The sequence below is a fragment of the Chinchilla lanigera genome, unplaced genomic scaffold (assembly GCF_000276665.1).
Source record: "Chinchilla lanigera isolate Chin_1 unplaced genomic scaffold, ChiLan1.0 scaffold00011, whole genome shotgun sequence".
In the NCBI taxonomy this organism is placed as follows: domain Eukaryota; kingdom Metazoa; phylum Chordata; class Mammalia; order Rodentia; family Chinchillidae; genus Chinchilla; species Chinchilla lanigera.
In genome coordinates, this window is record NW_004955412.1 from 12,944,868 (window position 1) to 12,959,667 (window position 14,800).

Consider the following 14,800-nt stretch of genomic DNA (forward strand, 5'->3'; position numbering starts at 1 on the left):
AGGAGCAAAATGATTGTTGAAGAACTGAATGAATCAAATCACTTTTTACACAGCATATAATTAATTATGCCATTTCAACAAACATGTGGAGGAGCCTTCAAACGTATTTTGAACTGATGTGGATGACACTTTGATACCTCAGCCTCTGGAATTTTCACTGTGGATTCAGATCAGTGTAACCCTTTAATTTCCTTCCTTTAAAAAAAAAATCCTTCTTTCTTGCTCCCATTGTCTATCAAGGCTAATCTCTTAGTGTTGATACATAAGACCCAAACACATAGGTCAAGGTCATTAAGTTTTAGTGAATACGCGGCCATTTTGTGAGCTCTTAACAATTATAAACTAATTCACTTTTGACTAAAACTCCTTTTTGGCAGCTTCTCTTTTCATGGCCAGATATTCTCCACACCTATCTTCTGCTAAGTCAGAGATACCCGTTGAACAAGTATTGCAATTTTTTTCCAATTTGAGGTTCCTCAGTCAAGAGCCACCATAAGCCAAGCTAGCCGCTCTCTAGGAGAGCCCTGACGCGGCAGAAAGGGCGGTTCAGATGCGTGTGTCAGGTGAGACAGGATGAGGGAGTGAAACCAAAATGCATGAAACAAGAAACTTCCTACTCCAGGCCCCAGAGAAGTTAGGGTGCTGACAGGAGGCTGATAGCTGGACCTCCATAGCAGCAGAGAGCTCAATAAGCAAGGTGGGAGTAAGATGGGTCCTGAAGGGTTTGCTTTACAAAGATTCACAGCATTATCCCTTAGCTTTCCCAGGCAGGTTGTGGATTGTGTAGCTCAAAGACCATGCCTACAAGGAGGGAATACAGTGTTTATTCGGCTCAAGTTGTGAGGTCTATTAGTTTCTAGTGAGAGAAACAAGGGATGAATCTCTTTACTACATAGTGACGTAGAGTTTTTCTCAGGTCAAAGGAGATTGACTGGGTATGCCTAGGTTCCAATTAATTTATGCCAGATCTACAAAGGCTGCTGGGGCAGCATCTAAACAGATTTCTGACAACAGGTAGCACAGAAATAAGGTGTAAAATTGACATCCATGCAGCATCAATACAATGGGTGATTAAGGCAGCATACGAGGGCATGGCAGTCCAAAAATATCACGTGCGGTGAGTCAGGTAAACGTTGGACGGTGCAATCACTGCCTCTCCGCAGGAGTTCCTGAATGGAAAATAAGACATAAAAGCTGTTATAGCGCTATAAAATTATCCACATTTATTGTAACACACTGAACAATGAAACATACATATAATAAAATGCAAAAGCCACCAACTCTTCTCCCTCCCTTTCCACCTCATACCAAATTCAAATAGCCTCGAAGATCACCATGACCAACAGATTGGTATTACCCTTTTATATATTTTTTGCACACACATATTCTTTTCATTTCTACACACTGGTCTCTACTACATATTTCCTGCCATTTGCCACATACAGTTGATAGAAAGTTGCAGATATCCCAGGTCAGTACACAGAGATGTAGTTTTATCTCTCTAATGGGTTTTAAATATGACAATGAAAGTTGCTTTTAATTTTTTTTGTGGGGTATTGTTTTGTTTTTATTATTGGAAACACCTCAGGAGCATTTTTAAACCTATATCTTTGTACACCTATTTGCAGGATAAATTTCTAGAAGCAGGATTGATTGATTAAAACTGGGCACCTGTGAAATTTTGATCGATAGTGCCCATTGGTGGTACAAAATGGCTGCACCAGTTTATAGTCTCAGAAACTCTTCTAACTGGTGACTTTCCTTGAAAATGAAAGTGGAAATGATGGAGGATGAAAACCAGGGACCTTGATTTGACTTGGGAAGTGAAGCAAAGAAGCAGCAAAACAACAGCCAAGTCAGTGCTCTATCCTCCCGGGCTGGGCCCACTGAGTCCAACACACAGTGGGGAAGAACTCAGAGAAGAGCTGCGGGCTACTCAGCGCTTCACAGCCGGCCGGGACTTGAAACGCCTGTTTCTCAGTAATAGACACTTTCAAACATTGAAGGTGTGATGAGAGGAACATCTTCTAACCTACCTATCTGGCTTTGTTCAAGGACCTCTGTATTTCGCTCCAGGAAGGGAGAGAAGAGAGGCCTTCTGGACAAGGCTTTCTTTCAAAAACAACAAGAACAAAATGTTTGAGTGGTGGTAATTTAATTCTAACACTGCTCAGAATTCCCAGAAGAAACAAGATCCAGCGCAATAAATGATTGAATCATTCAGGCAAAATGGGTTAAAGGGGCTAATATGGATAAATTGGCTCTTTCTGGCCTTCCCTAACTATATTAATAAAAATCTCATGAAACATCTTAACCCTATGCTTGTCAAGGTCTGAAGCAATCCATTGCTAGTTGCCTGCTTGGGTTTTCTAAGAGTGAAATGCAGAGATATCTGATCCCAAAATAAAATCCCATAAGGACCATTACCTGCTGCCAAGAAACTTTCTTCTTGAAAAGCAAGAATAAAAATTGTTTGTAAAGGAAAAATACATGCCAGAAGCAGGCAAGCTTGCCGCTGGTATTTTCTCAAAATGATCCCTTTCAGCGTGTAGAAAACTAGCCATCCCATTTGCACCCACCTCTCCCTCTCCTGATGTCATGGTCAGCTAGGTTTCACCCTCTTTTGAAAAACATTTCAGTGATATATCTCCATGGCCCCAAGTTGTCCATGTGCTGATAAAACGTCTGTCACAATCCTATGAAGGAGAAGTATTTAAGAGATATGGGTCAAATTTCATTGTTCACAGTAGGGAACTTCTACAGAGTTGTTGCAGACGCTGAATTGAAGAATGACATTGTTACTAGTGGAAGTGCAAGTCTCATTCCCTCCGCTTGTGCTTGCAACATTTTCATCAGTAGAACAATGTGTATCCTTGTTTTGTGTCTGTTTCTGCTTTAAGACACCTAATTTAATACATATTGTTCATTCATCTACCCTGAACTCATGGCCAACAGCATTTTATGCCTGAATAAAACTTATCAAACACATATATTTTCTCTGAAAGGCACACTGTAGCCTTCTTCTACTTTAGAAACAGCAGGCAGCCATTCAGAATTAGATTGATGGGCATTTTAAACAGTAAAATAAAACAAAAACACAAAAGTGCAAAGCAAAATATGGCACTCAATGCACTTTGAAAAAGTCTTTATAAGATGAGAGCTGAAACAAGAAGGTATATTGTTACTGGGTTGGGGCTGTACTGGTGTTATGGTTTGTGTCTGCATGTCCCCCCAAAGCCTTGTGCAGTCATGGGGCAGGCTTCTATTCTAGAGTTTATGATTGATCATGGCCCAGTGTTGGAATTATGCCTGTGAGTGCTACACCCACCCTGGGGCAGGTAGTTTGCATATAATGTAAAGGAGAGAAAGAGGCTGCCTGCTGCCCCTCCTCCCTTTAGCTCTTATTGCTTTTTGCTATCTTCTGCTGTCATGAACTATTGCCCTCTGCCATGTGCCACTCTGCCTTGGAGCCAGCCAGGTACAGACTAAAACCTCCACAAACTGTGAGCTAAATAAACCTTTCCTTCCTTAATATTTGACATCAGGTATTTTGTCTCAGCAATGAAAGAAAAGTAACTAAGCCAACTAGGAACACATGTGTTGGACAACTCAGATTTTTGGCCTATCTGTGCTTTTTTGTGAGTGACCAAGAAAGTGCCATGAGTATTGATTTTGGGGTTACAAAAAGATTTTTTTTTTATTTTTGGTTTTTTTTTTTTCAAGTACCAGGAATCAAACTCAAGACCTTGCACTTGCCAGGCAGGCGCTGTGCCACTGAGCTAAATCCCCAGCCCCACAAATAGATTTTAAACAATAGGTGAAGTCCCAAAAACAGAACCTGCAAACACTGAGGGTTAACTGTTTCCCACTCAGGCCAGGGCATTCCTCCCCTACATAGCCCTGCTATGCCATTCCCAACCCTTCTAAGTGTGGTGAAGTTTAGCTTAGAACCTCCAACAGATGCAGCATCTTTATAAAGGCACCATGAACTGACCCTCTCTTCCCTCACGCCCACCTGCTTAGTAATACTGAAAGAGAAACAAGCTGAAAACTAGTGATGATTTGAGAGCCAGTGTGGTAAGTGGCATTGGAAACTAATGAGGTGAAAAAGGTGGTAAGTTAAGAAGGTATGAAAGGACTTCCCATAGTTTCCCTTTGTTTATTTATTCCTAATTAAACCCTTTTACAGCACAAAAATTATAATTATTTCAGAAGCAATACCAGGAATATGATTCAGATTCAGCAAATCATAATATAGGACACCTAGTTAAATTTTGATTTAGGATAAACAAATGATATTTTGGTATCTCATGTTTATCCTAAGTACTTTATACTTATACATTAAGTGCAGTATACCCCCTGCCCTAAGCAGAGTCAGTAGATGGATAGACTAGCAGGTGGGAAATGCCTGGGAGCCACAGGCAAGAACAATTTTCCTCCCTGGCCCCACTGATCCTCCTAAAAGTTACCTAGACATTGCTGGACTTTGGGATCTTTATCTCTTTTGTGTGCATAATTAAACATTGCTCAGTTTATAATGGTGAGAACACATACCATGAGAGTGTTCTCTTAACAAATTAATTGTACAACACAGAAATGTTGACTGTAGATACAGCATTATACAGCAAATCTTGAGAGTTATTCATCTTGCTAAACTGAATTTTATACTCACTGACTAGGAACTATTTCCTACCCCCTGCCTCTGACAACATTCTACTCTTTAATTCTATGAATTTGACTACTGTAGATACTTCACATAGGCAGAATCAAATAATAATTGTCCTTCTGTGACTGACTTATTTCACTTAGCATAATGTTTTCAAGATTCATCCATGTTATGACATATTGCAGAATTTTTCTTTTTTAAGGTTGAATAGTATTCCATTGTGCATAGACTGCACATTTCTTTATTCCTTTCTCAGTGGACATTTAGGTGATTGTCACATCTTGAACACTGTGAATAATTCTGCAGTGAACATGGGGATGGAGGCATCTCTTTTGAGATCCTGGAGTTTTTTTCCCAAGGCTGTTGTGTCCTGGGATATTTCTATACTGCCTGTCTTAGAAAGGGATAGAATTGCTATTTTTCACCATAAGGAATATAGCTTGCTTCACAGTTGTTCTAATTGCTTTAAGCCTGGCTTTCACTATGAAAAGTAAAAATGTTCATTCTATGTTTATACATCCCACCTAACATCTGGATATTCTGAAACTTCTCACTGCCAAGTTTTCAAGTTTAAAATGGATGCATGTTTATTTTGTAATGTATGATTCTGAAGCTCCATCTGTTATTTTATACCTTTATTACCATTTCTACAGTGAATTATCCACAATTTGATTTTCTTCTTGTTTACTCCCTTTTCAGAGCCAAGAAACAATGCATTTGGACAGCAAAGACAAAGTCAAGGAGCATGGCACTCAACCTGTAACTTCTTCCAAATGGAACCATTAGTTCACCTTGATCTTCTTACTTAGTTTTCATACTTGAGAACTCAGTGATGACACCATTACCTGCAGTGCAATGAAAATCATTCATTCAACAAATCTTTATCTATCATGAGACTCCAATGGGTAAGTCCCTATTCCAGGCAGCAGTGAAAGAGCAAAGGACAAAAATTTGACAAAAATCCCTATTCTCTTAGATCCCACATTCAGGGGGCATGGAGGACAGATACATACATGCATAGATATGGAGAAAGAATAATTATCTTGATTGAGAGACTTTAATTCACAGCAGTTCCTGTCAGAAAACAGAAACAGCCTGTTTAGAGTTCAAGAGATGAATGGGATGGCATAAAAATGTGGACACTAGGCCTGCCCAGAGGTGGCCTCCACTAGCATGGGACGGACATCATATAGCTTGTAGAAATAGGTAGCTGAAGGAAAATGGTCAAGGTTGAAATGAACCAATGAGCTAACAGAATAGAAGCAGTGGGAGAGCAAGGACTAGAAGGCAAGAGGTAGGCATGAACATCTCAGCTCTGCTGGTGTTCACAGCAGCTACTCAGCCCCTGCAAAGTATGGCCAGAGACCAAGGATCCTGTCCCAGTTGGCCTGGAGTAGGTGAAGGGCTCACCTAGGTAGGAAGGTGGGCATACAGCATGAGACAAAGGCTCAAGTTCTAAAGTAGACTATGAGATAAGAAGCCTAACCATAGAGGACAAGCATTCATCCATTCAGTATCTACTATGTGTTAAGTACTGTTCTAAGCATTGGATATACATGTGGAGGACCACCTAGGTGACTCTCCCTGAAAGAGGAGCAATTGCCTCCATTTTGGCTGAGCTTAACCCTATTTTCATGTGCTGATATGTACAGAGCTGGCTGGGACCCTTTCCTTATCCCTTCACTTGGCTTCAGCAATGCATATCGGTCTAACCAAGGTGCTGATTGTAGACTTTGGAGATGGCAGGCGTGTTTCCCCAGACCCCTGTTGCTCCTAGGAGTGAGCTGGGATGAGGTGGGATGTGTGAGCCAGTGCTCCACACCGTTGACTGGGATCAAGCCTTGGGATAGAGGCTGTGACTTCCTGGAGCTTCAAACATTACATATCAGAGCTGAAGCATCAACCCCAAAACATTAGATATTATCTCAGTTATGTTATGCAGATTACTATTTCTGCATATCCTTCTCTCTGTATATGGCAGAGGTGATTTCAGACCTCCTACCTAGCCCAGCTCACAGCACTCACCTATTTCCCACGGTTCTCACAGTCACTCATCCTAAAGCCACTCCCTTCTTCACAAATAAATAAAACCTGGGTTCAGCCTTGGGTTGAGGCCACCATCATCATGGTGGGACTTAGGACCCCCGGCCTCCCCATAACTACAGATATGCCTTAGTGTCTTTATTCTCACCATGGGTTGTACTGGATGTGGCAGACTGGAATTAACTCGCTAGAATTCCAATAACTTTTCATGGGATTACAGATATAAACTTCCTGGGCCTCGACGAAGACCAGGAAGGTCTGTTTCTAATACAGACAATAGAGACATAACTCCCTTCCCCCATGGAGGTTGCAATTTGAGGTGGATGCTAAATCATAAATAAATAAAGCAATTTTAAACAGATTGGTCTGAGGAGGTCTTACCGAGATGATATTTGATCTGTCATCTACAAAAAGGTGAGGATGATTACAGACCCAGGAACAAGCATGTGCAAAGGCTCAAGCGCTCCCAAGGAAGCAAGAGGAAGTCGCTGAAGCCAGAGCAGAGTAAACTGGAGGGAGAACTGGTTTTCTGCTGAGGCCAGAAAACCAACGTGGGGAATGGATGTGTGAGGTATAGGGAAGGGGTAAAACAAAGATACGTAAGTCACGGTATGAAGGTTTGCTTTTAATTTCAAGGAGCACAGTGTACACCATGGTCTGTCTGAGATTTGAACACGCTCATTCTTCTGACTGCTGTGTATGAGGTAGACTACAGAGAAGCCAGGGAAGTTTCTGAACTCCAGACGTTAGTTAGGCAGTAGATGGAAGAATGCCATTTGTGGGAAGCTGAGTCAGCTCAGCTTCTGCCCTCTGGTTCTTACATATCAAGATTAGTGGTACAGCCTGTGGCAGGGGCGTGACCACCACAGCTGGGGACAAAGTGACATCAGCTGCAAGAGAAACAGGACCGGAAGGCAAGAGTCCTAGAGATGGTGACTTCAAAACCCAGTTTCACATCATCACCTTAGGGAGCTTTTAAAAATAGGATACAAGACCATACCCATACATAGCCCTATTTAATAGTTCTAGGGTGGGGTATTTTGATAAATCTCCAGGTACTTGTAATTTATGGTCAAGGCTCAGAACCACTGATGAAGACCACTGCAATTTGATGCCACAGAAGAGTACGTGGTTACACATCCCCTCACAACACATTTCAACAACATTTATCGTGCCCAGCAGGGAGCTGCACAGCCTAGCACACTGAAAGAGTTCAGGGAGCACAGCATTTTACTAGCATTACCAGTGAGAAAGGTTGAAGGATTTTGCCCTAGGGAGTAATGTGATCATATCTATGCTTTGGAAATTGTGTCTGGCCATGGTAGGCAAAATAATTGTAGCTGGGGGAGAGAACCTGGAAAAATAGTTAGATCAGGGCCCTTCATCAGCATGTATCAGAATCACCTGAAAGCTTGTAGTACCAGATTGCTGGCCTCTGCCCCCAGAATTTCTGATTCAGAGTGTCCAGGGAGGAGTAGTTGGATTTCCATGTCTAACACAGTTCCAGAGGATATTCGTGCTGCTGATCCGAAGGCCAAACTTGAAGAGCTATACTGCATAACCTTTGGCTATGGTCCATGCTCAGGTAAGAGGAAATAGAAGTGAACAAGCTGAGGGGTGCTGTGCAGGTAAATTCAATATGGAAGCTGCAATTGACTGGAGAGGAGAGGGCTGGAGAGAAGGAAAAGGACAGGAAGTCTATGATGATGCTGAAGTCAAAATACGAGTAAGCTGCCCAAGATGATGAGCAGCCTCATTTTTATGGCATTTATTTTAGCTCGCCTCTGTAAAAAGCAAAAGATGTTTTTTGTTTTTCCTGTATAGGTTTTTGCCCTTCTTTTCTGCTACTAAACAGGACAATAAATTCCACTGCCTTATTTGTTTCATCAACTAAAAGACTGTCAGCCAATACTGTGAGGCTAATATTATAGCTCAGTTCCAGAACATCTTGTAGTGGTTATTTCTGACATGTTCTAGAATCTGTTCTTAGGTTGCTTAGTTCTTTAACCAACCCATATTCAAAGTTGAGTTGTTAGTGCACAAGCTTATCAAAGTTATTATGCCTACGGAGTAATTTCAAGCAGATGTAGACCGGTGAGCTACCGTCTGATGCCACAGATTATTTTTGTTATCTATACATTTGAAGGCTGACCGTAGAGCAATAAATATTATGAAAGTGTTTGTCTTTTGACTGACTTTTCTATAGATGAAGCAGTACAAAGAGCTTACCATGTGTTTCTCATGAAGTGACACGAGGTCGGCAGATCCATACTGTGGTGGATTAATCAATGGTCACCTTGCATGGGAATGCCCAGTGAATTGAGTCAGCATGGTTTTGGGCATGGAAGACCCACCTGAGCTGCCAAGGGCATAAAAGGAGAACTGCAAGGGGCTGGGGATTTAGCTCAGTGGCAAAAGCGCCTGCCTGGCAAGCGCAACGTCGTGAGTTCAGTTCCCGGTACCGGAGAAAAACCAAAAAAAAAAAAAAAAAAAGGAGAACTGCAGAGGAGGATTTCATGCTGGTTTTCCTGGAGAAGTTTGGCTGTTTTCTTCTCTTGAGGGAAATTTGGCTATTGTTCGAGGAGCTGCGGTCCTTGCTGTTGCTAAGGATGGCTGTTGTTGTCCTCAGAGGCTTTCTGGTCTTCCCTTTCCTCTTGAGCATGTCTTCCGGCTCCAGTGTAGATGCTCCAGCCTCTAGCACCATCCCTTGGGCTTTCTGGCACAGACCCTTCAGTCTTCCTTCAAGGGTTCCTTGACCCCCTGATAGGAGCTCACAGTGGGCTCCAGGCCTTCTGCTGGATTCTCCCGATCTCTAGTATGTGGACAGATCTCTTGCACTCTTCTACTTCTGACTTTGTGAGTGAATATTGTAAGATAATCTTATAAATTTATGTGTCCTTCATTAATCTGTTCTCTTGCAAGCACTAATATAATACCTATATTTTAATACACTGGTACAGTGTTGAGGTGGTGTTAGGAGACTTAACAGTCTAGCAACTTGGAGAAATAATGGGGATATCCCTTTTAAAGTCTGGCTAGAGTGTAAAGCAAGCTCTTCAGGCCTTTTTTCCCATGGCACCTATTTAGAAAATGCATACTAGTGGGCCTGGCCTGAGACCTGAATATTTTGGCCGATCTCAGGATCCCCATTTAAAATACAGATCACAGGTTAAGAGCCATTGGGAGGAAAACACTTTGGGTCCAAACAGCAGGTAATCAATGAAGAGGCTAGGAAAGGAAGGGGTATAAGAGCTGGGCTTTCCACACAAGTCAATGCCTACCTGCAATTATGTACCTGATCAGCAAATTTCAGAGCAGAAACAGATGTCCATGCCGTCCAGCACTATAGTTTGTCATCAGTGTGAAGAATCTCCTGTCAGATCACGTCTTCATCTCTTTCAGCACTAACTACATGATCATGTTTTCTAGTATAGACCGATTTTTATGGCTCTCACCAACCAAACTTTTATGGTCATCATATACTTTAACTTACTCCCCAGCCACTAATTATATATTTGGTACCAGAACATCTAAGTGGAGTCAATCTGAGCAGGGACCCTGAGACACTGATGTTTCTGTCTTCCAGCCACAGACTGGTGTGAAAGTGATGCACATTCGACTGTACTTTCAATTTTGATCTTTCCCAGCTAATAATGCACAGCCCTATCCTCTCCCACGATATTGAACACTGGCAGCAAGTTGTAGCTCCCAGTCAACCGCAGGATCACAAGGGGAAACTACTGGGGCTCACATCCATGCTGCTGATCTGAAGGCCAAACTTGAAGACCTATACTGCATAACCTTTGGCTATGGTCCATGCTCAGGTAAAAGGAAATAGAAGTGAACAAGCTGAGGGGTGCTGTGCTGCTAAGCTATGGTGTTCAGTGGGCTTGGTGTGTTTAGTGCATTTTGACTTACAGTGTTTTCAGTTCATGGTGGGCTTATTGGAATGTAAACCCACTGTAAGTTAAGGAGCATCTGTATATAAGGTTGTGATATGTATTCTCTCCTTTCCCAGTGTTAAAAGGAGAAGATTCTATGATTTTTTTCCTTTTGTTTTAGCTTTATTGAGGCACAACTATAATAAACTGAAGATATTTAAAGATGAAATTTGATGGCTTGTGACATGTATGTACAAATACAGTATATATTCCTGAAATAGCTGTCACAATCAAGATAATGACTATTATTTGCCCAACAATTCCTTTTGCCTTTTGTGATTTCTCCTTTCCCTCCCTGCCCCACTCTGTCACCAGAAACCACTGAATTCTTTTCTGATGCAATAGATTCTCTAGAATTAAAATATACATATATTTATATATAAAGAGTTTATCTTCTCTTTTTTTCATTCTGATTCTTTCTTTCCCGCTACTTATTTTGAGGTGCATTTATGTGTTTTTGTTTGGTTGCTTGGTTGGTTTTTTTGTTTTTTTTTTCCAGTACCAGGAATCAAACTCATGACCTTGCGCTTGCCAGGCAGGCACTGTGCCGCTGAGCAAAATTCCCAGCTCCAGGTTCATTCATGTTGTTGCATATAACAATAGTTCTTTCTTCCTCATTGTGTACTGAGACCTCATTGTGTAGAGCTACCGTTCTGAGTTTCTCCATTCACCTGTTGATGGATGTTAGGGTTGCTTCGAGTTTCTGGCTACTATAGTACAAATAAACTGCTCTGAACTTTTACATACAAGGTCTTTGTGTACATGTTTTCAATGGCCTTGGATAAATACCTCAGAGTAGAATGGATGGATCCTATGGTAAGAATACATTTAACTTTCCAAGGCACTGCTAAACTATTTTCAAAGTAGTTTTAAGCCACCAGCAGTATCTGTATAAGTTTCAGTTCTTCTATGTTCTGGCCAGCACTTGACATAATTGATCCTTATGATTTTAGCTATTCGATGTTATGAGGTATCTCATCATTGTTTCAATATACGTTTTCTAATAGCCACAGATTAAGCCTGGCAAAGGCTACTATGGTTTTCTAGGAAAAGGAAAAAATGCAGTATAAGGATGAGAAGCCAGTAAAGTCAGTATCAATCCCTGTCAAGACTCCCAAGCGATTAATCAATCAAGCAGTTAATAAATATTTAGAAAAGACTGGCAGTATCTGACCTAGATTTAGCCCCAACAATTCAAAATGAGCAAAGATCTAATATTTTGCTAAGCCATTATTAGATCAGCAGATGAGACCGTCTAGGATCTAATCTCTAAATATAGTCATCAACACACAGCAGTTGCTTTTTCTTAAATACTTGTGTGCTCCTAGCTTGTGATATCATAAGCACCTCTGTGTCCCTCTTTGTTTCCTAGCCTTTTCTGAGTCTCCTAACTCTCATTTTGCAACAGCAAGAATCTCTTCTTTATTGTTGAATTAAATCCAAGTCCTCCAACAATCTCATGTTTCATGACACTAATTTCTATTTCAGTGTGTACTTTTCCATTCACAATGGCCCTCTTCCAATCTTCTACATGTTTTTCCATTTAATCTAGTTGTCAACTCAGGATATTTTATGAAAAATCACTTGTATGTTGCACGCCCATAAATTTTTATAATTTTCTAACTGGCTTAAATACAATGGGCTAGTCTATATGCTTAATCATTATATTATCTATTCAGAACAATTTCCCTACCATAGAGTGTTCATGTCTATTAATATATAATTGTTTTTGTTACCCTGTTCATACTGTGGGTATTAAACTTGGCTCCATTTTCGTCTCATTTTCAATTTTGTTTGTGCTCCTTAATCCTAAAACAATTCTGAATTTAAGCCAGTCTTAATCTACACAGAGTCTCTTATTAAAGTTGAATAGTTTCCCAAACCTGCTTTAGTTGTCAGCAAGAAGCAAGTTAGAGGTAGTTTCCCTAAGTGAGGAAGGAAAAAAAATAATATCTTGTGGAAAAGGAGCTGCTATGGAGTTTTCCCTCAGAATACTCCCAACATGCTTCCAGAAATCAAAGGTACTATGTCTTACCTTACATTTCTAATAGTTTCTATAGGAGGAAATAAAATTTTGGCAGGGTCAAATAAATTTTTATATTTTTTGGCAGAAAAGGAAAACTACAAAGACTGCTCATGACTTTTTTTTTTCTAAGTTAGGAAACTATCTGTAAGATGTGCCTGTCACAATAGAAGGAGCTAGCAAAGAACTTGGACATCACAGAGTCCGAGCACACTAAAAGAAGACTTTCTGGGAGTAAAAATTAAAGGCTTTATGCACGTACAGAAACAAGACCAGCTTGGAAACTATCTGTGCAGCTAGAAATATTTTCTAAATGTCTAAAGATTATTTCTGTTAGATTATTAGCACATTACAAAAAATATTCTAAATATATTTAAGGAGCAAATCTGTTCTTAAACAAGATCAAGTGCAAGTAAGTTCACAGGTAAGGGCCAACTCCCCTTTCTCAGCCTGAAAAGCAGTAAGTTCTTGTTTTGGTTTGTCTGCTTGTCTTTAGTTGTTTGCTAACAAACTATAATTTGAATTAATAAGAGGTGATAGCAGCATTTCTCAAAATATAGTTTAGGTATCATAATCAGCTACGGATCTTGTTAAATATGGAATCTTACATTCATTCCAGGCTTCCTGAATCTCTAAGGAGACCGTCCAAGCATATGCTTTTTAATCCAGAATCCAAGTACATCACATGCTCAAGGAATCCTAAAGACTATTGCTTTATGCCTTTGAAAAGGATGTGTTGTAGGTCTAGTCTGATTCTAACATAATCATTCCAGATACAAGACTAAATTTGTATTTTTAAATTTTTCAATACTGTTGTAGTTTATACATCATGTTACTCTGTTACTAGGAAATTTTCTAGAGACAACTGAAGATTTTGTTGAACTGAATATCCAGTACATACTACATAAAGCCTTCTACATTCAATTGCTTGCATATGAACGTGTACATGATGATTTGTACTTTGACTTGGTCCTTCATTAACAAATCTTTGGTGTAACTTTGGAGTCAATTTCTGTTAAATCTACCCTGAACATCTTTAATATGCCTAGTTTAGTGCCTGTCATATACGAAGCACTTAGTAAATATTTACTTAATGAAGATACAAATGAATGAATTTTTACCCATCTCAACTTTTCTACCCCTCTCTGCCTTCAAAACCTTCCCTCTATTGTACTGTGCTAATTAATATTACCAGCTGCTAAGGTTTGAATATGTTCCCTCCCAAACTCAGGTGCTAAAAGTTAATATGATGGTATTAAGATATTGGAGCTTGGAGTTATGATTAGGTCATGACAGTACTTCTCGTGAATGGAATCAAAACCTTTATGAAAGAAACTTACCACTGCATTAAGCACCCTTTCACCTGACCTTCTGCTTCCTGCTAAATGAGGACCCAGGATTCTTCCTGCCAGAGGACAGAACAACAAGGTGCCATCTTGGTAGCAGAGAGCAGCCTTCACCAAATAGCCAAACTCTGATCTTGAATTTTCCAGGCCCCAGACTGTAAGAAAATTAACTTTCATTCTTTATACATTACTTATTCTATAGGATTTTGTCACAACAGCCCAAATGGACTAAGACACCATCCACCCTAGATTCTCAAGTCAAATCTAGAGAGTTACCCATGAACCACCTTCTCATTTATATACGTTTTTTGTTTGTTTGTTTGTTTGTTTTTCTTCCGATACGAGTAATAGAATTCACAACCTCGCACCTGCCAGGTAGGCGCTGTGCCACTGAGCTAAATCCCCAGCCCCTCATTTATGTATGATTGGTCACAGAATCCTTTCATATTTATACCATCTAGAATTTTCCTACACCTAATAACCCCATGGTTGGGTTAAATAATATGTTGGTAAAAGGAATAGTAAATTGAAGAAGTAAGGACAATGAGCATACGTATACCTGAGAGTGTCTCCAATAAATACATATCATGTCATCCTATACAGTGAAAATTAAAATTATAATTGCAGATTTTCACAACTCTCTCACAAATCTTTAAATCAAGATGTTTAAAAAGCAAAAATTATAGGGGATTTGAATAACATGATTAGTAAGTTCAAACTAACAGATGTTGAGAAACATATCCAGCAAAGAATACATGCTGTTTTTGAGAAAACAAAACTA

General features: G+C 40.1%; 1 long non-coding RNA gene across 1 annotated transcript; it reads right to left on the reverse strand.

Moving 5' to 3' along the window:
- Window positions 1-818: 818 nt before the first annotated feature.
- LOC102011851 lies at window positions 819-14,165 on the reverse strand. The gene is made up of 3 exons (XR_259986.1): window positions 14,014-14,165; window positions 2,580-2,696; window positions 819-1,169 (listed from the first exon to the last, which is right to left on the reverse strand). It is a non-coding gene; the product is annotated as an uncharacterized LOC102011851 (long non-coding RNA).
- Between the last annotated feature and the right edge of the window lie 635 nt (window positions 14,166-14,800).